Source organism: Microcaecilia unicolor, chromosome 10, assembly GCF_901765095.1.
Source record: "Microcaecilia unicolor chromosome 10, aMicUni1.1, whole genome shotgun sequence".
NCBI classification, from domain to species: Eukaryota; Metazoa; Chordata; class Amphibia; order Gymnophiona; family Siphonopidae; genus Microcaecilia; species Microcaecilia unicolor.
In genome coordinates, this window is record NC_044040.1 from 133,018,849 (window position 1) to 133,046,008 (window position 27,160).

The 27,160-nt window shown below is 42.8% G+C and overlaps 1 protein-coding gene across 3 annotated transcripts in view; it reads right to left on the minus strand.

Annotated features, from left to right (window-relative positions):
- Nucleotides 1-27,160, minus strand: part of ATG4B (autophagy related 4B cysteine peptidase) — a 471,612-nt gene that overhangs the window by 330,401 nt on the left and 114,051 nt on the right. The gene's annotated exons all lie outside the window — the stretch shown is intronic.

A 27,160-nucleotide genomic window follows, 5' to 3' on the forward strand; every position in this document is an offset into this window, starting at 1 on the left:
CAGGAGCAGGGACTAGGGCAGACATGCAAGCAAGGAAGAAGGGGAGACTGGGAATGCCCCCTGGGCAAACCCACTAGCTAGGTCGAGGCAGGTAACAGGATAAATCCCCCAGAAGATACACGCTAGCTAGACAGATACAGGAACAAGATACATAAGCAGGGATCCGGATAAGCACACAGGATATACAAGCAAGGCACAAGGTAGACACACGGGACAGAAGGTAGCTAGGCAGAGCGGGAACCCGGATAACACTAGCTAGCCAAAACCAGGACTCAGGACGAACAAGCATGGACCAGGATGTGCACACAGGATATACAAGGTTCAGGATGTGCACACAGCATATACAAGCAGGGAGTAGGGCAGGCTGCAAACACAGACAGGGAAAACAGGGCTGAACAGCAGGCTCTAAACACAGACTAAAGGCAGAAGGATAGCAACCAGGATGTGCACACAGGATATACAAGGTTCAGGATGTGCACACAGAATATACAAGCAGGCTGCAAACACAGACTAAAGGCAGAAGGCTAGCAGCCCACGCAGAAGGGCAAGCAGCCCACAGGTACTGGGAACCGAAGGGCACTAGCCCACACAGAAAGGCAAGAAGCCCACAGGTACCAGACAGAAGGGCAAGAAGCCCACACTGAAGACAGGCTTAGAAGCAGCGCAGCAACACACTAACTAACCTGTCGGCCTCTGGGCATGACACCAGGCGAAGGCCCTGACTGCAAGCACAAGCCTTCCTTATAAAGGAACTTACTGATGAGTCACCACCAGCAGGACAGAAGCAGGAAGTTCCTTGCCTCCAAACAGAGGCTTGACACACAGAGGAAGTGAGCCCACAGGAAGGACAAGCAGGAGCCATCTTGGATACTGGCATAGAGGAGGAGGAGGCGGCAGCCATCTTGGAAGAGGCATAGCCCACACAGGTGAGGTCCAGTAAGGCAATCAGCACACAGAGCCAGAGAGAAACTAAGCCAGAGACAGACACAGAGACAAGCAGAAGCCAGCACAGCCACTGACTCCCAGAAACAGGGTAAGTCTGAGGGTGGTCACGGCCACAGACGTGACAACAGGTATCCCCAGTGTACTTTGTCGAACGCTTTTTAGTGTCCAAACTAACCAAAAGCAAGGGAGTTTCTGTTGTTTGGCATTGAGCTATGGATAGCAGTACTTTACGAACATTTAAAGTGGAATGCCTACCCTTTACAAAACCCACTTGGTGATCCCCCACCAGGTCTGGCAGATAAGATGCCAGCCGTACAGCCAGGGCCCGGGCCAGAATCTTAAGATCAACATTTAAAAGGGATATGGGCCTGTACGATGTTACCTGATCTTTTGGTTTCCCAGGCTTAGGGATCAATGTAATTAATGCTGTGTTTACCCCCTGGGGGAAGCAACCCCGATGCACCACTTCCTCGTAAAACTCAATTAGGTGACCACAAAATTCTGGCGGTAAAAGTTTGTAATATTCATTGGAGAGCCCATCAGGCCTGGTGCCGACCCCAGCGGGAGAGATTGAATCACTCCCCGCAGTTCTTGTACTGCGAGCGGTTGAGATAAACGTTCTTGGGCTAAAGGAGGCAATCTGGGAAGGCCTGCGTCCTCAAGATAATCTGTTATCGAAGGGCCGTCCCCATGCTCTTCCCTGGAAAATTTTTTTTTAAATAATCGTGAAAAATTTGAGAAATTCCCCTTTGGGGTGGCTATCTTTCCCACATTCTTGTCTACAATCTCAGGGATTAACTGCCGTGCCACACGATGTCTCACGATATTTGCTAGCAATTTACCTGATTTATTCCCAAACCTCTGAAAATTCAGTTTCTGGAACATTAGATGTCTTTTCGTTTTTTCATGTATTAGGGTATTCAGCGCTGCTAGCGTAGCAGACAAATTGTCCTGATTGTGTTGGGATGGATGACGAATACTTAAATATTTCGTCCTGCTATATTTCCTCTCTAGGCGTAATAGGCTTTTTCGCTTGCGCACAGGTGTACACAATAATCCCCCCTGCGAAACACAGCTTTTGATACTTCTCATAACGTGATGGGAGAGTTGCAAGAGCTTTCGTTCTCTGCTAGGTACTGATCCAATAACACATCTAGATGTTCCTTAAATGTAGTATCCTTATAAAGGTGCGCAGGGAATCTCCAAAAACGCCCCGTCCCCCCCGAACAACAAACGCCAGGTCCAACCAGACCATCGTATGATCTGTTACTTCTAGTGGGCTTGTTGTTGCCCCCCTTACTTTAAAGAACCAGGACTGGGATATCAACATATAGTCTATCCTGGACCATGTTTTATGTGCTTTGGAGAGGTGCATATAATCACGAGTGGTGGGACTGAGAAGTCGCCATACATCCAGAAGATTTAAGGACTGGCTCATATGTGGTAGGCCCTGCTTCACCCTTGTACATGCGCCAGGTCTACTGCCTGTCCTATCCATACCCGGGTCCATTACCTAGTTAAAGTCTCCCCCCCCCCCCCCCCATACCCAAGGAACCTCTGCATGCTTGTATCCTAACGCTATCAGTGCCTTAAAAAAACGTGGGGAGTAATCGTTTGGGCCATACACCGAGCATAAGTAAAAAGGTTGCCCATGAAGAGTAATGTGAATCACAGGATTCTTCCTTCTTTATCTTTATAGATCAATCTGGACTGACAAGGGAGGCCTTTCTTAATCAATATAGCCACCCCCCTGCGGCCATTTCCAGCGGATGAGTAAAAACATTCACCAGCCCATTGCCGACATAGTTTCCTGTGTTCCTCATTAGACAATTTAGTTTCCTGGAGACACACTATGTCCGCCTTATGGCACTTCAATTGTGTCAAAAGTTTTGTGCACTTCACTAGCAATGAGATCCCTGACATATTCCATGAGATAATACGCTGCACTGTACTAGTTACCAGGCACCCCCATACAGATATATATTACAGCTAATGAACCACACGGCCTCCCGGAGCCCAGCCCATCTCTAGGGGGCCTCTTCTTCTGCCACTGCAACAGGTTCCGTATCATCCAAGTCACACTGTTCTTGTGAGTCCAATTGAATATGTAGTTCCTCCGCCTTACTGTCTTTTTACTCATGTGCCCCCCCACACCCCTTCCCGCCCTCCCCCTGTCTCTCTGCCCCATCCTAGAGAACCCTTTGCCCCACCCCTCCTAACCTCTACCCTCCCCCTCACACCTCCCCTAACGCTCTCCCCCCATCCATCCCCCCTCCAGCACATGTATCCAAACCTCAAATTAATGGGCTGAAGTCACTATAGATGCATGAAGCCCCTCTGCCCTCCACAGACCACTTTATTATCCCCGATGTTACCCATTGCCAGAACACAGAATTATCGCCAAGCCTCCGCACTTTCCTTTTATAGACTCAGCACAATACTTCACAGTATAATCACTCTCTACTGACCGCACTGTCCACGTTACTGTGTCCGCCACTTTTCTCCAGGTCATTTACTAAGACCGTTGCATCAGTCACATTGTCAAAAACCTTCCACGTTCCTGCATGTTTAATCTTCAAAATCGCTGGGTAGAGAAGCATGAAGTTTACCTGAGTCTCATGCAGGCGACGGCAAAGTGGAGTGAATTGTTTCCTGTGCTCTTGCAGCTGAACTAAATAATCCTGAAAAATACGAATTAGGTGGCCTTCGAACTTAGTCTCATTCCTCTTCAAGCGATACCCTCATAGGATCTCCACTTTGTACAGATAGTTATGGATTTTCGTGGTGTAGAGCGGACATCTTGTTTTTTCCCCACGCGGTGCACTCTCTCCAGACACAGAGGCCCCGCGTGGTCCGAGGTGGCAGATTCAGACTTCAGCCAGCGTTCTACTACCGTACCCAGCACCGAATCGCTCACGGATTCTGGGAAACCAACAAGATGAAGATTTGCTCTGCGGGACCTGTTTTCGAGGTCATTTAATTTATTGGTAAGTGCATCAACTTTGCCGTGAGCTGTTTAATTTGGCAATTTACCGGTGATGAGGCGCCCTCGAGCTCTGACACCCTGCGCTCAAGTTCTCCAGTACGCTGCGTTGTTTCAGCCAGCAGCGTTTCAATATTGGAAAATTGGTTGGACAGGCAATCAAGTTTTGCCTCCATTGCCTTTTCTACAGCCATCGATAACTGTGCTAGTTGTTCTGGGGAAAATTTCTGCTCCTCCGACACCTTCCAGGCTTCCCCTCCATCTTCTCCCCCTTTGGTCTTTTCTTTCTCCCGCTTCGCTCCCTTGTCATTTTTTTCACGGGTGTCGCTATAAATTTGTCCATTGGTGCTAATGAGGCAAAAGTAGTCGAAATTAGTCACAATTCAGCAAATTGCACGGGTTTTTGATCCGTGGAGGGCTTCGGGGCCTCATAGAGCAGAGGACACATGTCCTACTCCCTCTACTGCATCACGTGACTCCTGAGGAAGTCATATTAAGAAGATTTTGTTGCAATCCTTTGTCTTCTTGTAGGATAAAGAGGCTTTTCTGAGACTGTATTTTAGGCTTTCTGATGTTAACTTTTTGGGTGGGAAAGTTCAGATATACCCCGATGTATCTAGATGGACTCAAGACAGAAGGAAGAAATTTTTGATATGTCAAGAAGCATTGGCCTTCAGGGCTAAATTTCAATTACTATATCCATGTAAATGTATTCCTAGATTAGAAAATGTGACATATGTTTTTTATGAACCTTCTAAACTGAGATTCGTTCTCGAATCTAAAAGAAGTGCTATACGTAATAGGTGATTGTCTGTTTCAACCTATAAAAGTAACAGAGGGCAAATAAAGTCTTACTCTGTTTCCTTGGATTACTGTTTCCTCATTGGACCAAATAAAGTCTTACTCTGTTTCCTTGGATTACTGTTTTCTCATTGGACCATCGATCCTGGTTTATTTAACCAGTATGTCCTTCATATTATGGTCTCATTTTTACAGTTTTTATATACAGTGAAACCTCGGTTTTCGTTGACTTTGGTTATCGTCTGTTTCGGTTTTTAACGATTATTTCTGCGAAAAATTTGTCTCGGTTTTCGTCGGTTGTCTCGGATTTCGTGCCCACGTGACTGCGCTGCGAAAACAAAGGACGACCCACACATTCTCCTGCTCAGTGTGGTGTTGTTTCTTATTAGCTCCACCATGGGACCCAAGAAAGTTTCCAGAGCCAGCAGCCCTTCGAAGAAGGCGGCCAGGAACACGATCGAGTTAAAGAAGGAAATCATTGAAAAATTTGAGAGCAGCATTAAGATTGCTGAAATCGGCCGCATGTAAGGAAAGTTGCCACCCATGATAAGTTCCATTGTGGCGAAAAAGGAAGCAATAAAGGAGGCTAATGTAGCGAAAGGCGTGAATGTGCTAACGAAACAGAGATCGCAAACAATTAAAGATGTCGAACAGTTATTATTAATTTGGATCAATCAAAAACAGTTAGATGGTGATTCTGTTTCGGAGGCCATCATATGTGAAAAGGCCAGACTGTTGTATGCCGATCTCATCAAGAAAATGCATTGGACAAGTGCTAGTGTACTTAGTGATTTTAAGGCCAGCAGAGGGTGGTTCGAAAAATTCAAGAGGCACACTGGCATACACAGTGTTACTAGGCATGGCAAAGGTGCAAGTTCATATGAGGAGGAAGAGACAGGCGAGAATGTGCCTTCTTCAGAGATTAAGGACATCTCCATGTGGAGTAAGGTACAGGGGTTTGTGGAGAAAAATCACTCAGACAAATCTGTTGCAGGCCGTGTCTGCAACTTGTTTAATGATAATGTCTTGCCCCATTTTAGGCAAATCTTAAAGAGGTGGCAGAAACAGACCTCTTTGGACAGCTTTCTTGTGCGACATGGGTCCACTGACTCTGAAGCTGGTCCTAGTGCCAAAAGACCAAGAAGGGAAGTGACCCCAGATAGTGCCTTGATACTGTAAATGCCATGTTAAATGTTAATATTAAACACTATATTTATTCTCTATAAAATATGTTTTGGCATGTATTTTGTAGTGTCTAGAATGAGTTAATTGGATTTACATTGACTCATATGGAAATATTTGCCTCGGTTTTTGTCGGTTTCGGATTTCGCCGATTGTTTTCGGACGGATTATCGACGAAAACCGAGGTTTCACTGTATCATATATCTCTGTTATTTGAATTTCAGTGCTGTTAAATGTGTATATCTTTTATCCTACTTCATGGTAGTCCTATTATTAGGTCTCAATTTGCTGCTTTCAAGTTTTCCTCTTTCATTTTATCTATGTTTTTACTTGTTCATTTTACTATTGTTATTCTGTTAACAAAATTTCAAGTTTGATGTTAAACTGTACCCACTGTACACCTCCTTGGGTGAAGCTCTTCATAAAGGCGGTTAATAAATCCCAATCAATAAATAAATTTGATATGATATCAGTACAATACACACATCCATGTTTTGGGCATATGAAAGTTCATATTCAAATAATTTGTCCGGGTAACATTAGGAGCTGCCTGGACAAATAAATATATATTGATTGTTTGATTTTTTTTTTGCTTTTCTTCCACTGACTGTATCAATTTTGGCTGGGTAAGCAAAGGCAGCGCTTGGGACATGCCAAAGGCATGATTGGTTTGAATCGTTTAACTTAAAAATAGCAAGGCTAAATATTTCTGATTAAGTTTGTATGAATAACTTTAACCAGTTATATTTAAGCAAAGGGATTTTACTCGTTAAATCCACTGATTATTTGTTTAATATTAGGCAAATAACCTGATCTGCATAAACTTTAACAAGTCACTGGCCCACTGGATGTCTGCCCTATGATAACAGACATGAGACAAGGAGTGACTTATAGTACCATAACATCTGCTAACCTCATTTTTCTGTCTTTCATGACCAGAAACATGTTTCTAAATCTAGACAAATGGCCTACACATTTTGGCCTTCAGCATACTGTGGCTAGTTACATCTCTCTTTTTTAGATATTTTCCAGTTGAAATTTCAGTAAACCCCTTTGCCTCCTTTGGGTTATATGTTTGGAATTTCTAAAGTATGAGGTATGTTACTAGATGGGGTAGGTAGACACCAACAGCATACTGAGATACCTGAAAACTAACTGGGTCAGTACATTATGATGCAAGTACTACTACCAATGAGTCTGTGGACTGAAATGTCAGTCAAGAGACAGGGTATTATATTTCTTAAAATGGAGGCAATTTTCTGCACAGATATTGAAACCAGAACTGAATCTGGATCCTAGCACTGAATATTTGTGTTTTAACTGGCATTAAAAAAATCTGTCATCTACCTTCGGGCTCCAATTCTTTCAACTGGTGTTTGAGCTGTTCTTTTTATGAATATACCACTCACCAGATATTCGCTATAAATAATTATTGATAGCTTCTTTTTAATTAATTTTTTTTTATATACAGTATGCAGTGCTCAGTATTGCTAGTGTGCTTATATACCATAATATAGCGTACCAGCTCAACTGCCCTCCAACATCATAGCACTGTGCCTGCCTTCCTGCCTTCTTTTTGAGTATGTCGCTTTTCTCTCAATGTAAAAGCAGTGATTCTTAAAGCAAGATTTAAAGTACTTACTGTAGCTTCAGGCAGCCGCCTGAAGTACTCAGTGCCCGGGCCAGTTGAGCTGACGCTGATCAATTATCACCTCAGTGCTTATGTGTTCTCAATTTGTATCCTAAAACCACTTTCCCTTCGCTGTTCCCATAAAGATACAGCACGTCACAATCCTGTGATATCATCTTTAGCATATCTATGCATGTTGCTACTCCCCTACATTCGTGTTCAAGTATGTATTTCTTACAAAAGTATTTAAATGTTCTATTTGCGGTCTTACCAGGGGGGAAGTCGTTTCATGTTTCTCCCTGCTCTCCCGAACTCAGGCACATGCGCTAAGTGTCTCCTTTTAAACTCTGCATCTACCCATTAGTGTTGACGTCAGCCCTTGTTACTTAATTATACCCTGCTGTCAGCCATTCTATTTTTTTATTAAGACAAGTAAGCTGAACTGTATTCTATCTGTATATGTATCTTTGTTCAATTTGAGTTAACAATGCTGAGATGTCTCCACCCCCATCGTAGTGTTGCCTGAGTCAATACTACACAGTGGAGGAGTGGCCTAGTGGTTAGGGTGGTGGACTTTGGTCCTGGGGAACTGAGGAACTGAGTTCAATTCCCACTTCAGGCACACGCAGCTCCTTGTGACTCTGGGCAAGTCACTTAACCCTCCATTGCCCCACCGCATTGAGCCTGCCATGAGTGGGAAAGCGCGGGGTACAAATGTAACAAAAAAAAAATGTCCTAACTTGATCCAGTGCGCTACAAGCAGCGTGTCTAATTTCTTTAAATGTAAGTTACTGAGATGTTCTCCCACTCGCTGTTTGATCTTGCGCTTGGTTTGCCCAATGTACCACTTTTTACACGGGCATTGTATGGCATATACCACTTGCGTAGAATTGCAATTGGTGCTATGTCTCAAATAATATCTACTGCCTGTGACTGGATTGATCACATATTTAGTTTCCATAAAATTAGTGCAATAACTGCACTTCATGCAGTGTGTATGACCCACCTCTATTCCGTGATGATCTATTTTGGACTCTGTGTCTCTAAATACCGACAGAATCTCTCCCATATTTCTGACTCTTCTAAATGCAATCTGTGGTTTATCTTTAAACTGTGAATGAAGCTGTAGAATGGGCCAGTGTCTGTGGAGTATGCTGATGATTTTGGTGTCCCTTGATGAACAGGGTAGTACACATTGCAGGACTTTGCCCGTCCTGTGTTCCATGGTTCGAGGTGTCAGTAACCATTGTCTCTGTGCATTCTGTGCTCTCTTCCTGGCTTGCCTGATTACTTTTTGTGGATATCCACGCTGCTTGAATCTATTGGACATCTGATGGGTATATTGTTTAAATGAATCTTCTTCGCTGCATAAGCATTTAATTCTGAGGAATTGTCCCATGGGTATTCCATTTTTTAATGGGAGAGGATGACAACTGTTGTAATGTAAAGTAGTGTTCCTATCTGTGGGTTTTCTGAATAATGACGTGACTACCTTGTTTTGATTGAATGCAATATGTATGTCCAGAAAATCCACACTCTGAGACCCAATACTAGATGTAAAACTGATGTTAGGATCACATTGATTTATATATTGCAAAAACTCCTCCAACTCTGTTAACGTACCACACCAGACTAATAGGATATCATCAATAAATCTTCGCCATAACTTGATTTGAGCTGTGTATCTGGAAGAATAAATATGTCTGTTTTCAAATTGTGCCATGTATAAGCAGGCTAACGTGGGGGCTACTGTGGCCCCCATGGCAGCCCCTTTTGTCTGCAGATAGAACGACCCCCTCAAAACTGAAGTAATTCCTTCGCAGGACCAACTGTCCTATATCCACCAAGAACTGTTTTTTATCTACTGAGATTTCCAATTCATGAATGTAATGTTCCAAGATAGTTATGGCAGCTGCCTGTGGGATATTGGTATAAAGGGCTTGCATATCCAGCGTCACCCATATATACCGCGTGTCTGGTTGGAATTGTATCGTAGACAATATCTGCATTACATGAGTGGAATTCTTGATGTTTGAAGGTGTTTTGTGCAGACTGGGTTACAAAAAATGATCCAGATATTGTGAAAGTGGTTCATATAATGACTGTCTTCCCGACACTATGGGTCTGCCCGGGGGGGGGGGGGGGGGGGGGGGTCATGTAATGACTTATGTACTTTTGGGATAAAGTATATCCACGGGACCATCGGATGGGGTCTATAAAGGTATTTAAATTCCCTTAGTGTGATGATCCCTTTTTGATTTGCTGAAATCAAAGAACTAGGAAGTTCCTGCTGATATTCCTCTGTTGGATCTGCCAGCAGAGTTCTGTACAACACTGTGTTGGACAGTTGGCGCAGGGCTTCCCTTCTATATTGTTGTTTACACTAATGGGTAGATGCAGAGTTTAAAAGGAGACACTTAGCGCATGCACCTGAGTTCGGGAGAGCAGGGAGAAACATGAAACGACTTCCCCCCTAGTAAGACCGCAAATAGAACATTTAAATACTTTTGTAAGAAATACTTGAACACAAATTAATGTAGGGGAGTAGCAACATGCATAGATATGCTAAAGATGATATCACAGGATTGTGACGTGCTGTATCTTTATGGGAACAGCGAAGGGAAAGTGGTTTTAGGATGCGAATTGAGAACAAAATAGGGCCAGACTACAAAGACGCACACAAACTTTACCAACTTGTGAATAAATTACTAGACACCACACTGGTGACCACAACCAGCACAGACACCCCATCAGCAGACAACCTTGCCAAATACTTTAATGAGAAAATTATAAAACTACGATCCACGCTACCACTCAATACCACCAAATACGAAAAATTCATCGACTGCCTGGACCCAACAACCGATGAATACCCAGCAGATCAAACCCGGTCAAACTTCAATCTTCTAACCGAAGAAACCATCACTCAAGCAGTCAACAAATTCGCCAAATCCCACTGCAAACTGGATATATGTCCCAACAACCTAATAAAATTTGCCCCCCCAACGCTTCATAACAGACCTCACATCACACCTGAACTACATGCTACAACATGGACATTTCCCCAACGACAAAAGAAATATACTACTTACCCCTATACCCAAAGATTTAAAGAAAAAAACAAATGACGTAACTAACTACCGCCCAGTAGCATCCATCCCTCTGGCAGTCAAATTAATGGAAAGTATGGCAACCAAACAACTCACCGACTACCTAAACAAATTCACAATACTACACGAATCACCAAATTCAAACAAATAACTGCAACCGGCAATAATGTACTGCTACTACAATTTGACATGTCCAGTGCTTTTGATATGGTCAGCCACCAAATACTTTCGAATATCCTAGAGTACTTTGGGATTGGAGGAAATGTACTCAGATGGTTTAATGGCTTTCTAACCGCAAGAACATATCAAATGATATCAAATTCAAAAACGTCACCACCATGGAAACCTGAATGTGGAGTACCCCAAGGATCACTGCTCTCAGCAACCCTCTTCAACTTAATGATGACACCTTTAGCCAAATTGCTATCCAACCAAGGACTCAACCCGTACATCTATGCAGACGATGTCACGATCTATATCCCATTCGAACACGATTTAAACAAAATCACAAATGAAATTAAACTTAGCCTCCAAATAATGAATTCATGGGCGGATGCATTCCAACTAAAGCTAAATGCAGAAAAGACACAATGTCTTATTCTATCCTCACAATATAACACAAACAAACCCACCACCTTAAACACCCCAGAATACACCCTTCCCATCTCAGACAGCCTGAAAATTCTTGGAGTCACAATTGACCGAAATCTCACACTTGAAAGTCACGCGAAAAATACAGCTAAGAAAATGTTCCACTCAATGTGGAAACTCAAAAGAATCAAACCTTTCTTCCCAAGGGAAATATTCTGTAGCCTTGTACAATCAATGGTGCTAAGCCACCTAGATTACTGCAATGCCATTTATGCCGGATGCAAAGAATCAATCATTGAGAAACTTCAAACTGCCCAAAACACAGCAGCCAGACTCATATTTGGAAAATCAAAATACGATAGCACCAAACCACTAAGAGAAAAATTACACTGGCTCCAACTAAAAGAACGAATTGCGTTCAAAGTTTGCACCCTGGTCCACAAAATCGTTCACGGTGAAGCCCCGATCTATATGACAGACCTCATAGACCTGCCAACTAGGAACACAAAAAGATCAGCACGCACATTCCTGAATCTCCACTACCCCAGCTGCAAAGGTCTTAAATATAAATCCACATACGCATCCAGCTTCTTCTACATAGGCATGCAACTATGGAATGCACTACCAAAGGCCATAAAAACAATGCAAGACCTAACTATCTTCCGAAAACTACTGAAAACTGACCTACTCAAGAAGGCATACCACAATGATGCATCCTAAATACCAAACAACTAGACTCTACATGAACTAGACAAAACCGAACTCTGTATACTTGACTGATAACCTCGCTGTTATTAGTGAAAGTTACGCAATACGAACTATCACTTTATCTCCTATGTCAGGAATGTACTTTCCACTGTTGACTTTCTAACTTATGTTTAATGTACTCTATCACTAAGAAATTTCTATACAATTCCACATTGTATTCTGCTTTACTATGCACCTTAAAGCAATACCATGTGTAATTCTCTACCCGGAAATGGCAATCGCCATTACGGCATAATGTAAGCCACATTGAGCCTGCAAACTGGTGGGAAAATGTGGGATACAAATGCTACAAATAATAATAATAACAACAACACATAAGCACGGAGGTGATAATTGATCAGCGTCAGCTCAACTGGCCCGGGCACTGAGTACGCCTGAAGCTAAGTACTTTAAATCTTGCTTTAAGAATCACTGCTTTTACACTGAGAGAAAAGCGACATACTCAAAAAGAAGGCAGGAAGGCAGGCACAGTGCTATGATGTTAGAGGGCAGTTGTGCTGGTACGCTATATTATGGTATATAAGCACACTAGCAATACTGAGCACTGCATATTGAAGAAATATGTTAGCCTTGCTAGCTCTTGCTCTCAGTAAAATACAGGCCAATGGCTCATAATAAGAGCTAGGCTTATTAAAATCAAAATCACCTCTGATACAAAAGAGAGCTAGGCCTGTAAGAATCAGAGGTTACCTTTGACACAGTTACATTTCACTGTAGCAAGTGCTGAGCTGGCAAGGGGGGGGGGGGGCATTTGCTCTGGGACTGGCACCTGTGAGAAGTTATGAGCAAAGCTGTTAGGGCTAATGTACGTCATTAGAAGGTCGGATGCAAGGGGGGTACGCACACCAAGGGGAGAGGGTAGAGCGGAAGAGGGCAACTGAGATCATCTCACAGATGGGCTCTCAAGAGATTTTGTTTATACTTAGGGCTTGAGAACATGTGAAGTCATTTTAATTAAACTGATAAGAGCTAGGAGCCCTGTTGAGACAGCTGAGTTCATTGGAACCAATGAAGCCAAAATAGTATAAAAATGGGAGTCAGAAGGGTATTAGAATCAGAAGACTCCAGAAGGCTAGAGAGAGAGAGTACGTACCATGATATGCAGTTCCATTATGTGAATGCCTGACTTGCCTGTACTGCTATTGGTAAGATTATAATAAACTATCTTATTATATCTATTGAATACTGGGTTCCTTTCTAATTACAGACCTAGCTACAGCCTGGTCTATGCAGACCTGCCATGCGCAGATACAGGATTGGGGTAATTAAGCATCTAGAGGGGATTTGCAGTTCTCTCTAGCATAGTACAGAGAGCCCATGGCTTCCGCTGCCCAAATGGGTGAGGCAGACCTAATTATATACAATATATAAAAAAAATAATTAAAATGAAGCTATAAATAATTATTTATAGTGAATATCTGGTGAGAATGGTATATTAATTAAAAAATCAGTGTCAGCCACAGCGACTGAATGTTGACATGTCGATTTAAGATTGCCATTGAAAACACTTGGCATTTGTCCTTTTCTGGTTAGTAAGAAAAAATAGTGCCATAACATTCTATTTGCTTTCCTAGCCGCAGCAGCACATTGAGCAGAAGTTTTCAACGTATCATCAACGATGACACCTACATCCCTTTCTCGGTCCGTGACTCCCAACGCTGAACATTGCATGACGTAGTTATAGTTTGGGTTCCTCTTTCCCACATGCATCACTTTGCACTAGTTCACATTAAACGTCATCTGCCATTTAGACGCCCAGTCTCCCAAGGTCCTCTTGTAGTTTTTGAATTGATTTGCACTTTTCTGACCACTGACAAGTCAGTTATGACCCATGAACTGCATAGCTAAAAGGCTCAAACTTAAAATGCCTGAAAGCTGCATCTTTCTGTGCTCTCTGTACTTTCTGCTGAAAACTGTAAATTCGAGGTCATGCTGATACAGCGAGGAGCACTCTTCCCCTCCCTGACAGAGTTGACTGACTATCACAAGGACACAAAGAATGAACAGTTTGAAAGTGAAGATGTGTTGAGATTTCTAGACAAAACAATGATAAGACTGGGTCTTGAAAAGATTCCTGTAGCAAGTGGCGACTACAATCTCCTGTAAAAGAAACCTTGGACTTGTTATAAGATGCTGTGTTCCATAAACATTTAGATATTGTGTTCTGTATTCCATAACATTCAGATAGTGTTTTCCATTTTATGTAAACAATAAAGTAAGACAGAAAAATTTATTTATTTATTGCACTTGTATCCCACATTTTCCCACCTATTTGCAGGCTCAATGTGGCTTACAAATTAGCTGATGTAACACAGAAATTAGCTGAAATTGCAAACTGCATGATTTCCGGGAACTGATGACCAATGCATTGTACAAAGGGTATATAAGTCACTGCTGTAGTGTATTTAGTCAGAGGCTGAGAGATGATCAGCAGTGTGTAACTCTTTACAGCGGTGGTCTCTCTCTCCCTACTTCTCATAACAAATTGATATTTGTTATTGCCGGATTGCTTTGCTATCTAAATTGGTAAGGAATAAAGATTTTCTTCAGTAGAAGAAACATAGCCTCTGTCTTTTCTGTCACCCCATATCTTGGGGGTGGCTGGTCCACTGTATCTTGGGGTGGGTGTAAGGAGGCAGAAAACCCTATTGGTGTATTTCTTATGGTAAGTAGAAAGATCAGAAAAAGAATTACCACATATTATAGCCTGAGACTGGGTGGTTAGCAGAGGAGACCATACAATCCCAGACTCCACTATAAACATTTTTCACAATCTTCCCGTGATTTGACTACTTTGAATACATTTGTGTCATCGGCAAATTTGATTTACCCCCATCTTTAGGTCATTTATGAATATGTTAAAAGCAGAGGTCCCAGCACCGATCCCTGAGAGACCCTGCTAATTACCCTTCTCCATTGAAAATATTGACCTTTTAATCCTACTCTCTGTTTCCTTTCAACCAGTTTTTAATCCACAGTAAGACACTACCTCTGATCCCATGTCCCTCTAATTTCCTCTGTAGTCTTTCATAAGGGACCTTATCAAATGCCTTCTGAAAATCTAGATACACAAAATATCAACCGGCTCACCTTTGTCCACGTTTGTTTACCCCTTCAAAGAAATGCAGCATATTGGTGAGGCAAGACTTCCCTTCACTAAATCCATGCTGACTTTGTCCCATTAGTCCATGCTGTTTCCTGTTCTGTGACCTGGTATTGGGACGATAACCTCTCTGTCTCCTGTTCCATCTGCGCCCATGTCCTGTTCTTTGATTATCTTGTTGTTTTTCTACAAAAAATCTTCACTATCACTATTAATAGAAGAGCTAGAGGAGGAAGATGAGTTTGTATTTTTCTTATAGGATTTTTTTTTCTTTTGATCATTGTCAGATTCATACATCAAACGATATACTCTATTGTAGTATAATTTTTCATCCCATTCAATTTTTTTCATTGTCTTTTTTTTTTAACAAACCTTTATTGCAGTAAAAAGCAGTAACAATATGCAAAAGATAACAGATTGTATTACCAGATCAAACCCCAGGACATTAGGGCACCCATACTGCCTAATACACACTCTTCTTTCCAATGTCTGTATAGGTGCAACCGCCTGTCGAAGGAAGTCACCCGACAGTGGCATAAAGCCATCAGACGATACATGGTATACCACTGGTACAGATTTACACTACCTTTTCAAGACTAGGGACCTGGGTAATTTTCCACCACCACTGTCGCTGCTGTCATGCCTACTCTCAACAACAAATTTGCACTCTCTCAGATTTGGGGCACTGGTGCGTTCAAGACAGCCAGCTCCATACATCCTGAATACTTGTTGCCAAAAAGCTTTCACTAGGGAGCATTCTCACCACACATGACTATATGTACCCTGCAACCCACTTCTATGCCAACACTGATCTGTGGAGCAAAGCCCCATAGCTCTAAGCTGCACTGGTGTACAATACCACCTCAGCATTACCTCATAGCCATTTCCCACAATTACCATGGAGGTACCCAGCTTGCCCATATATTCCCACAATACCTCCCACTCTTCTACACCCAAGTTCCTCCCCAGGTCAGTCTCCCATTGTCTCATATACTTATGTTGTCCCACTCCTTTACAGTTCAGACATTGGTAAATCTGAGAGAGTGCCCCTTCTTGTACCACTGATCCCAACAGTATTTCAAAAGGTCCCTTGCCTCGCCGTAAATACTCTACCACTCGAGGCCCAGCAAGATAATGCTTAACTTGGAGACAGGGGAATAAACCCCTGGGTTGTAGCTGATGGCGCGTTTGCAGCTCTCCAAAAGACCGCACTGTCCCCATCAAAAAACTGTCCCACACATACCAGACCTTGTCTTTCCCATCTTTTAAATAATACCTGATCCCTCCCTGGGACGAATTTAATATTCTAGAGGAGCGGAATGTACCAAGAATAAACCCGACCCTCCAAAAGCTTCCCTCGTTCCGCCCGCCAAATTTTCATCATAAGCTCCCGAAAAGGTCCTCCCCTTCCTTCTCTCAGTCTGCTTCCCAGTGGCAGCCAAGCAGATGCAATAGGGGTATTCTCAATGGAGAAAGGTAGATAGTGGGGTTCCCCAGGGGTCTGTGCTGGGACCACTGCTTTTTAACATATTTATAAATGATCTAGAGATGGGAGTAACTAGTGAGGTAATTAAATCTGCTGACGATACAAAGTTATTCAAAGTTGTTAAATCGTGAGAGGATTGTAAAAAATAACAAGAGGACCTTACGAGACTGGGTGTCTAAATGGCAGATGACGTTTAATGTGAATAAGTGCAAAGTGATGTATGTGAGAAAGAGGAACCCGAACTATAGCTACATAATGCAAGGTTCCACGTTAGGAATCACCGACCAAGGAAGGGATCTCGGCGTCGTTGTCGATGATACATTGAAATGCTCTGCTCAGTGTGGTGTGGTGGCTAAGAAAGCAAATAAAATGTTAGGTATTATTAGGAAAGGAATGGAAAACAAAAGTGAGAACGTTAAAACGCATTTGTATCGGTCCGTGATGTGACCACACCTTGAATATTGTGTTCAATTCTGGTCACTACATCTCAAAAAGATATAGTGGAATTAGAAAAGGTACAGAGGAGGACAATGAAAATGATAAAGGCGATGGAACGACTTCCCAATGAGGAAAAGCTGAAGCGTCTAGGGCTCTTCAGCTTGGAGAACAGACGGCTGAGGGGAGATATGATTTAGGTCTATAAAATAATGAGTGGAGTGGAGTGGAATGGGTAGGACTAGAGGGCATGCGATGAAGCTACAAAGTAGTAAATATAATACAAATAAGAGAAAATGTTTCTTCACTCAACGTGTAATTAAACTCTGGAATTCGTTGCCAAAGATGTGGTAAAGGTGGTTAGCTTAGCGGGGTTTTAAAAGGGTCTGGACGGCTTTCTAAAGGAAAAGTCCATAGACCATTATTAAATTGACTTTGGAATAGCCACTGCTTATTTCTGGGATAAGCATCATAAAATGTATTGAGCTTTTCTGGGATCTGTCTAGACCCAGACCCTGCCATTCATCCAGCAGACAGAACCTGGACCAACTTCGAGACACTATCAGAGGATATCATCTCCCAAATGCTCAAAAGATTTGCCAAATCTCATTGCAAACTAGACATATGTCTAAACAACCTTATGACATCTGCTCCTCAACAATTTATAACAGTCATAATGAAACACTTGAATTATATGTTACAAAATGGACTCTTCGTGAAAGTGAAAGGAAACATTCTTCTCACCCCCTTACCCAAAGACGCAAAGAAAAGTGCCAGCGAATTAACTAACTACAGGCCAGTAGCATCTATCCCCTTAATAACCAAACTAACGGAAGGACTGGTGACCAAACAACTCACAAACTATTTAAATAAATTCTCAATACTCCACGACTCCCAGTCAGGATTTCGGTCTAGACACAGTACTGAAACAGTACTAGTTACTCTCATGACTAAATTCAAACAAATGATTGCAACTGGAAAGAACATACTACTGCTACAATTTGACATGTCAAGCGCCTTCGACATGGTTGATCATGGAATACTACTACATATCCTTGAGTACTTCGGAATCGGAGGCAACATACTCAACTGGTTCAAGGGATTCCTAACCACACGATCATACCAAGTGACATCTAACTCGAACACTTCAGCCACATGGGTACCTGAATGCGGAGTACCACAGGGATCCCCCCTCTCACCGACCCTATTCAACTTAATGATGATACCCTTGGCCAAACTACTATCAGACCAAAAGATCAACCCATACATATACACAGACGACGCAACGATCTACATCCCATTTAAACAAGATCTAAAGGAAATTTCCAATGAAATTAACCAAAGTCTCCAGATCATGAATTCATGGGCGGATGCATTTAGGCTGAAGCTTAATGCAGAAAAAACCCACTGCCTTATTCTCACCTCTCAACATAACAAGAACAAGTTCACCGCCATTAACACACCAAATCTGAACCTTCCAATTTCGGACACCCTAAAAATTCTTGGAGTTACCATCGACCGACATCTAACACTCGAGACTCACGCAAAAAACACAAGAAGATGTTCCACTCAATGTGGAAATTAAAAAGAGTAAGACCTTTTTTCCCAAGAACTGTTTTCCGTAACCTGGTACAATCAATGGTGCTCAGTCATCTAGATTACTGTAACGCACTATACGCCAGCTGTAAAGAGCAAATAATCAAGAAACTTCAGACAGCCCAGAACACTGCAGCTAGACTCATATTCGGCAAAACAAAATATGAAAGTGCTAAGCCCCTACGAGAAAAATTACACCTGGCTCCCACTTAAAGAACGCATCACGTTCAAAATATGCTCCCTAGTTCACAAAATCATTCACGGAGATGCACCAGCCTACATGTCAGACCTGATAGACTTACCATCCAGGAATGCCAAAAGATCATCCCGCACATTCCTTGATCTACACTTCCCTAACTGCAAAGGTCTAAAAAAAAAAAAACTAATGCACGCATCAAACTTCACCTATTTGAGCACACAGTTGTGGAACACACTGCCGCGCAACATAAAAACGATTAATGAACACACTTCCGCAAACTACTGAAGACCCATCTCTTTAACAAGGCATACCACATAGATCAACCAATATGAATATACACAACTCCTCCACATATATTCAGAACTGTCTTATAATATCTGCTTGTTTTACTACTACTATGCTCTATCTTCATCATGTTGCCCAAGATCCTTCTGTAATACTAAATGTCTATTTTCTAATGTATTTCCATTACATATGATGTATTGTATGAGCCTGCAAAGAGGTGGGAAAATGTGGGATACAAATGCAATAAATAATAATAATATAATAATAATCTTGCCAGATATTTGTGTCCTGGATTGGCTACTGTTGGAAACAGGATACTGGGCTTGATGGACCTTTGGTCTGTCCCAGTGTGGCAATACTTATGTACTTATGAGCTTGCTGAGGCTGGATAGAAGGAGCGTACTTATGTCTCGGAGCAGTAGGGACCCCTTTTCAACTCGCTCAAAAACCTCCTAGATGAAGAGGAAGGTGCAAAAGACATCTGGCGGGAGAGAGTGTCAGTGGTGTCACTGTGTTTTCTGATGAGGTTAGAGACGTCCTCCACCTTGTCTCCAAAAAGGTTGTCTCCCCATACATGGAATCCATCAACCTTTGCTGGACCACAGGGTCCAAGTCAGAGAGACACAGCAATGAGAGTCAGCACATCACTATAATCTGGGCAGACCGCCTGGATACCACATCAAAGGTACCATAGGTGCCTACACGCCTTCTGTATCTTGATCAACTGGCAAAGAGATTCAGTCTGCTCCTTGTAATGGAAGAGAATTTTACAGATTGTTTTTCAACTGTGCCTTGCCCGACAAGTGCACTCAGGGTCTGTATTTTTGATTGCAAGTAATTCTGTTTAAAAATGATTGTTTAACTTTGATTGTGTGAAAATAAGTTGGAATGTAGAAGATAAGACACAGCTCTAATTAATTTGGTATGTGAAGGGAGAGGTGGAACCTGTTTCGAGTTCAGACTGGCCACCTGGACTGAGAAACATATGACCACATTCCCACAGTATGGCTTGTTTACCTAAACAGAGAAATTCTCAAGCATTCTGTAATTTTCCTTACCTCTGAACATGAGTTCTAAGCTTAATAAAAAAGGGGGGGCCTTTTGGAGGCTTAGCCTAGTGGTTAGTGCAGTGGACTTTGATCCTGGGGAACTGGGTTCGATTCCCACTGCAGCTCCTTGTGACTGTGGGCAAGTCACTTAACCCTCCATTGCCCCAGGTAGAAAATAAGTACCTGTATATAAGTAAACTGCTTTGAATGCAGTTGCAAAATACCACAGAAAGGCGGAATATCAAGTCCCATTTCCCTTTACAGTGACGCTGGAACCTCATCTATGGGTGGACGCATTGCATAGAACCAGACTCCTGGTCAAACTCCGGCTTCACTGAAAAAGGGTCTTCTCTCAGCTGATGTAAAAAGCCTGAATGTAGAGATTAAGGACCAGTAATGGATATATGTATATTATAGTGTACTAGTACAAAAGGCCCGTTTCTGTATGAAATGAAACGGCTGCTAGCAAGGTTATCCCCCACCCTCCCTCGCTCTCTCCCTTTGTCCCCTCCGAGTCCCACAGCCCCCTTTCCTCCCCTCCGATTTCTAGGCCGTCCTCCCTCCCCTCTCCCACTCCCCTGCAACTCACCACTTTGTCCATAAGTTTCCAGGTCTTCTCTACGGGCCTGATTGGGAGTGCTTTTTTTTTTTTTTTTTTTTACAGGTGGTGCATTCCCCCTCCCTCCCCTCTGAGTTCCAGGCCCCCCTCTCTCTCTCCTCTGAGTTCCAGGCCCCCCTCTCTCTCTCCTCTGAGATCCAGGCCCCTCTCTCTCTCTCCTCTGAGATCCAGGCCCCTCTCTCTCTCTCTCCTCTGAGATCCAGGCCCCTCTCTCTCTCTCTCCTCTGAGTTCCAGGCCCCTCTCTGTCTCTCTCTCCCGCTGAGTTCGAGACCCCCCCTCCGAGTTCCTGACCCTGGACCCCCCTGCCGCAACCCTCTCTGGAACCCCCCTTCCCGCCTTCAACCCTCCCCCGCCGCCGTTGCGTATCTCTGCTGGCGGGGGACCCCAACCCCCGCCATCCGAAGTCCTCTTCTCGGCTGCGCAGCGTTGACGAATGATCTGATCAAGTTTGAATCTGTTTTTCTGTGCGGACGTCTGACATCCTGCACGTACAACGTACAGGATGAGAGACGCAAGCACAGAAACTTGATCAGATCATTCAGCAAGCAACGCTGCACAGCCGAGAAGAGGACTTCGGCTGGCGGGGGTTGGGGTCCCCCACCAGCACAGGTACGCGAGATGGCGGCGGGGGAGGGTTGGCGGCGGGAAGGGGGGGTTGAGAGGGTCAAGGCAGGGTGGAGGCTGAGCTGACAGCGAAGAGAAGGGAAGGCAGCTGACTCGCTGTGTGGACATCATACTGGGAAGGTGACGTCAGCCTGGCTTCGGAGCCTAGTAGACCAAATCAGCCACGAACATAGGAGCAAGACAGAGCGTTGGAGGTGAGAATTATTATGTAGGATTATTGCTTCTTTTCCTGGTCTAAAAACTCCTAGTATTGCTTGGATGTAGGGACCAGTGATGTAATAATTGTTTATAGATATTGTTTCTTTTCAGTTAAATAGCTAACCATTGTATGTATATCATTGTGTATCTTAGATCTTAGAACCTCTAATAAAAAAATTTTCATTTACCTAATACAAATCCAAAAGAATCCAAGGTAATTACCGAGTAGTCTGTGTCAGTAAAGCAGGTTGTAAAACCAGGGCAGGACACTCCTGTGGGAGAGAATCCGCCAAATCAGACATACTATGCAGAAAGTTCCGCAAGTATAGGTTCGTGTAGAGCTGGTAAGACTAAATACAGGAGATAAGCACAGAGGCCTGATAAATTTTCCTGGGGGCACCAAAGCATAGTACCTAGAACTCCTGGCTCTTTTAAGCATGGATTCCACCACCAAGGAATGATGAGGCAACTGAGGCATGTCAAACCCTGGGGAACTCTGAATCTAATACATCGTATCTATTTTCTTGGGCAGGACTGCAACCGACAGAGGGAATTCCAAGTTCTTCACCTGAACATCTTTCAGGATCCAGTAAGGGGAACCCATCACAGACTCTCTAGGAGGAGATTCATAGTCTAGGACCTTGAATATCTCAGCCCTGGGTTCATCCTTCGTCTCCAAACGAATAGGAATATCATCCACCATTTCCCGTACAAAACCTGGGAAGGAAAGGCACTCAGGTGGAGACTTCCTCCTTTCTTCTGGAGGGGAGGAATCAGACAGAATACCAAAAGACTCCTCCGAGATGCACCGTGGATCCTCAGACTCCCAAGAGCACTCCTTATCGATGTCAGCAAAAAACTCCTCAAGGGAGGGCCGAGACTGAGCCTGCCTCAAAACAGAAGAGCCATGTCCTCGAGAAGGGTGTTGAGGTGTTGGTTTCGTCTTTGACTCCAGTGAAGCTTCACCATCGACATTGGAGACCTTACTTCAGGCTGAGGGCTTTGCAGGGTAGCAGCAAGAGGCATGGGTGGTGAAAGCACCTCAGATATCGATATACACACTGGACCAGAAAAGAAAAGAGAGGTGGAGGCACAGCACTAATCTATCGGTCCCACTTTACCACTGAAACCACTGCCGAATCCATAACACCTCAACTTGAAATTGCCTCAATCAGAATCCACAACAAAACCCTACGCGATCATTTGAATTGTGTCTTGTTTTACAGACCTCCAGGTATTTGAACGAAGGTCAGACCAACTTCATGGACTTCATTTCAAACACATGTGTAACCAACTCCAATACACTAGTACTAGGAGACATCAATCTTCACTTAGAAGACCTGAACTCTATCAACGCATGAGAATGTAAAGAATTTCTCCGTTTATGCGATCTCAAATTGCCACAAATGCAAGCAGCCCACGTCAAAGGGCACACACTTGATCTCATTTCACACAAATTCTCAACAGACCAGAACCTAACAATAACAAATACGAAATGGACAGAGACACCCTGGACTGACCACTACAAACTAAACTTATCCCTACATTGGCGGAAGAAGGGTATACAACGAATACTAGAACACGCATCCTACAGCACAAGAGGTCAAGTAGACACGAAAACATTCTGGCAACTAACATACAATAACGAATGGGCTACACAAACAGACTCCATATACTACCTCATAGAATGGGACAAAAGATGCAAAAGCATACTAGATGAAATTGCACCCTTACGAACAAGAACCCCACGCAAGCATAACTCGACACCATGGTTCAACGATGAACTGAAAAAGTTAAAAACACAAACCAGGAAACTCAAACGAGCACGGAATAAAACAAAAGATGAACATACACTCAACACATGGAAACAAATACAAAGAAAATACAAATACACAATAAGACAGGCCAAAAGATCATACTATAAAACCAAAATAGGGACAGATTACAAAGACATAAAGAAATTATACCAACTCGTGAACAAACTCCTAGACACCAACTTGGTCACTATCACGAATACAGACATCCCATCTGCAGATAAACTTGCAAGTACTTCAATGAAAAAATTGTAAACCTACGCAACACGCTACCTCAGAACAACACCGACATTGAAAACTTCCTTAATTAATTGGACCCAACAATTGCAGAATATCTGGCAGATCGGACCTGGTTAAACTTTGCCTTCCTTACCATCGAAACAGTTACTCAGGCGATTAGTAGGTTTTCCAACACTCACTGTAAACTAGATACCTGCCCCAGATAACTAATGAAATCCGCCCCTGACCACTTCATAGCTGACCTCACATCCCACCTAAATTACATGCTTCAGCAAGGCCTCTTTCCTATGGAAAATGGCAATATCCTACTCACCCCAATACCAAAAGATACCAAGAAAAAAAAACAAACGAAATCACTAACTACTGTCCTGCAGCATCTATCCCGTTGGTGGTCAAACTAATTAGAAATCATGGTAACCAAACAACTTACAGATTAAATAAACAAATTCTCAATATTACATGAATCACAGTCAGGCTTTCGCCCCCTCCACATCACGGAAGCAGTATTACTCACTCTTCTAGCCAAATTCAAGCAGGAAATAGCAACAGGCAAAAACATCCTTCTCCTCCAATTCGACATGTCTAGTGCATTTGACATGGTAAACCATAATATATTAATAAGATTACTAGATAAGTTCGGGATTGGTGGAAGCATACTTAACTGGATCAAGGGTTTCCTAACCACAAGAACATATCAAGTAAAATCAAATTCAAACATAACATCACCGTGGAAAGCAGACTGTGGAGTACCACGAGGATCGTCGCTATCACCGATCCTATTCAACTTAATAATGACCCCACTTGCCAAAACATTATCCAACCATGGCCTTAACCCTTTCATATATGCAGACGATGTCACAATATACATTCCTTACAAAACCAAACTGACAGAAATCACCAACGAAATCAAGTTCGGCCTGAACATCATGGATTCATGGGCAAATGCATTTCAACTAAAATGCAATATAGAAAAAACTCATTGTCTCATCCTCTCATCCCAACACAGCGCGGACAACCCCACAAGTATCAACACTCCAGATCACACCCTTCCTATCTCCGACAGCTTGAAAATCCTCAGTGTTACAATGGACCGTAACTTAACACTAGAGAGCCAATTGGCATCCACAACAAAGAAAATGTTCCACTCAATGTGGAAACTCAAACGCTTGAAGCAATTCTTCCCGAAGGAAACATTTTGCAACCTGATACAATCAATGGTACTAAACCACTTAGATTACTGCAATGGAATTTATGCGGGATGTAAAGAACAAACCTATTTGGTAAAACACGATTTGAAAGCGCAAATCCCCTCCACGAAAAACTTCACTGGCTCCCAATCAAAGAATGCATCGCCTTCAAAATCTGCACCCTGGTTCACAAAATCATCTACGGAGAAGCCCAGAGTTACATGACAGACTTGATCGACTTACCAATTAGAAATACATCCGAATCAACACGATCTTATCTAAATCTGCACTACCCAAGCTGCAAAGGACTTAAATACAAAACAACTTACGCATCTAGTTTTTCCCTACATAAGCACACAACTGTGGAACGCATTACCAAAAGCTTTGAAAACGACGTACGACCACCTAAACGTCCAGAAATCACTAAAAACCAACCTGTTTAAAAAGGTATACCCTACTGATCTAACTTAAATGCCTAATCTCTGCAACACAACCAAACTAAAGCACGTAATGGACATAACACAACTCTTTCTCCGATTCCCTAATGTGGCTGTGCCACATGAACTTGATCTTACTACATCATCACCCTGTATTTGTTCACATCGGAGCCTGCAAAGGCCTCTCCGGTACTATGTAAGCCACATCGAGCCTACAAATAGGTGGGAAAATGTGGGATACAAATGTAACAAATAAATAAATAAATAAATAAATAAATAAATAAAATAAATATACACTGTTGTAGAAACCCCATCAATAGCTCAGGGAGCACGGACCGGATGTGCTCATCGAGAGAGACCATCAAGAAAGGTTGGGGTGTCGGTTTAGAGACAGATTGCTGAACTGCAGGAGTTGAGACGGGTGCCTGGTCCTAGCTGCATGGAGAATCACACACTAGCACCTCCCTGTATGGAGGGGGAGTGGTCCTCCCGGCACCAATGCTTCTTGGGGACCGAATCCTTTGGACCTCCCAGCTGATGCTTCTTGGCCTTTGCCAGATGCCAGTCATTGATGCTTCTTGATGCTGATAAGAATGACGTTGAATTCCCAGGTCGCCTCGAGGCTGGGTCTGATGCTGACCGGTCCCAGAGGCCATACACAGTGGTCAGCATCAAGGCAGATGGTGAAGAAATATGTTAGCCCTTGCTCTCAGTAAAATACAGGTCAATGGTTCAGGGCTCAGGCTAAGAGATAGGCCTATAAGAATTAGAGATCACTTTTGACACAGTTACATTTTACTGTAGCAAATGCTGAAGTAAGTGCTCAGAGAGCTGACAGAGGGTGGAGGGAATCTACTCTGTAGATAATGAGGAGACTGGCACCTACAAGATGTCATGAGCAAGATTGTTGTGGTTATGTAGAGATAGTACTGGGTCAGCTGCACCCCGGGTGAGAACATCCAAAGGAGGGGGCTAGGGGAAGGTTTGGGGAACATGTGGATCATCTCACAAGATGCGCTCTGAGCATATCTTGTTTATATTTAGAGCTTGATAACATGTGTTAATATGTGCCCCAGCTTGAGACCCATCCACTGGAATAGTGGTGAGCTTAACCTCAGGAATCATTGGCTTTCTTTTTTTTTTTTTTGTACTGTTCTGGTAGGGTGTTCGTACTCTATTCAGAAACTATGTACGGCATTGTTTCCGGTCCTATTGGATGTTCTGATTCCTACAGTTTTAACCTTGTTTTATGGCACATTTTCTCTGCATGCATTATGATATTCATATTTACTAAATAAATAAATATTAAAATTACTTATGTTTTGGTGGTCCTCTGACTGGTCCTCTGCTGACTTTGGATTCTTCGTATGTGCAATTTCCTACAAACAGCTTCGCTTGAATGCTTGCTAGTTTCACTTTTATGACTACAGTGCTGGCTCGCTGATTTCCTGGTACAGATATCAGCCCTATGGGCTTACTCCCGTACTATAACACTAAGCGCTTTATGCTTTTTATGTATATTTAATGGTATTTTATATTTCTTGCTTCCAATTTTAAAGCAATACTATCTGTTTTTGGTTTCTTCTCTATAACCCACTGTAACTCCAGCACATTGTTCTAGACTGCAATTTTGCTATAGAACCATAGTCTATAACTTAATCTAGAACATTGTTCTAGATCATGTTAATGATCTGGAACATTAATCTAGAACCCGTTTTGTTTCTCTGTCTCTATTTGTTTGCTTTGTTTTTCAACTCTTTATTTATTTCTCTTTACTTTCTTTAATAGCACTGTCCTTTGGGTATGCCCATGTGTATTACTCACAGGGACATGCTATGCCCCTGTTCTATCTTTTACTTGTGTCATGCTATAACTAT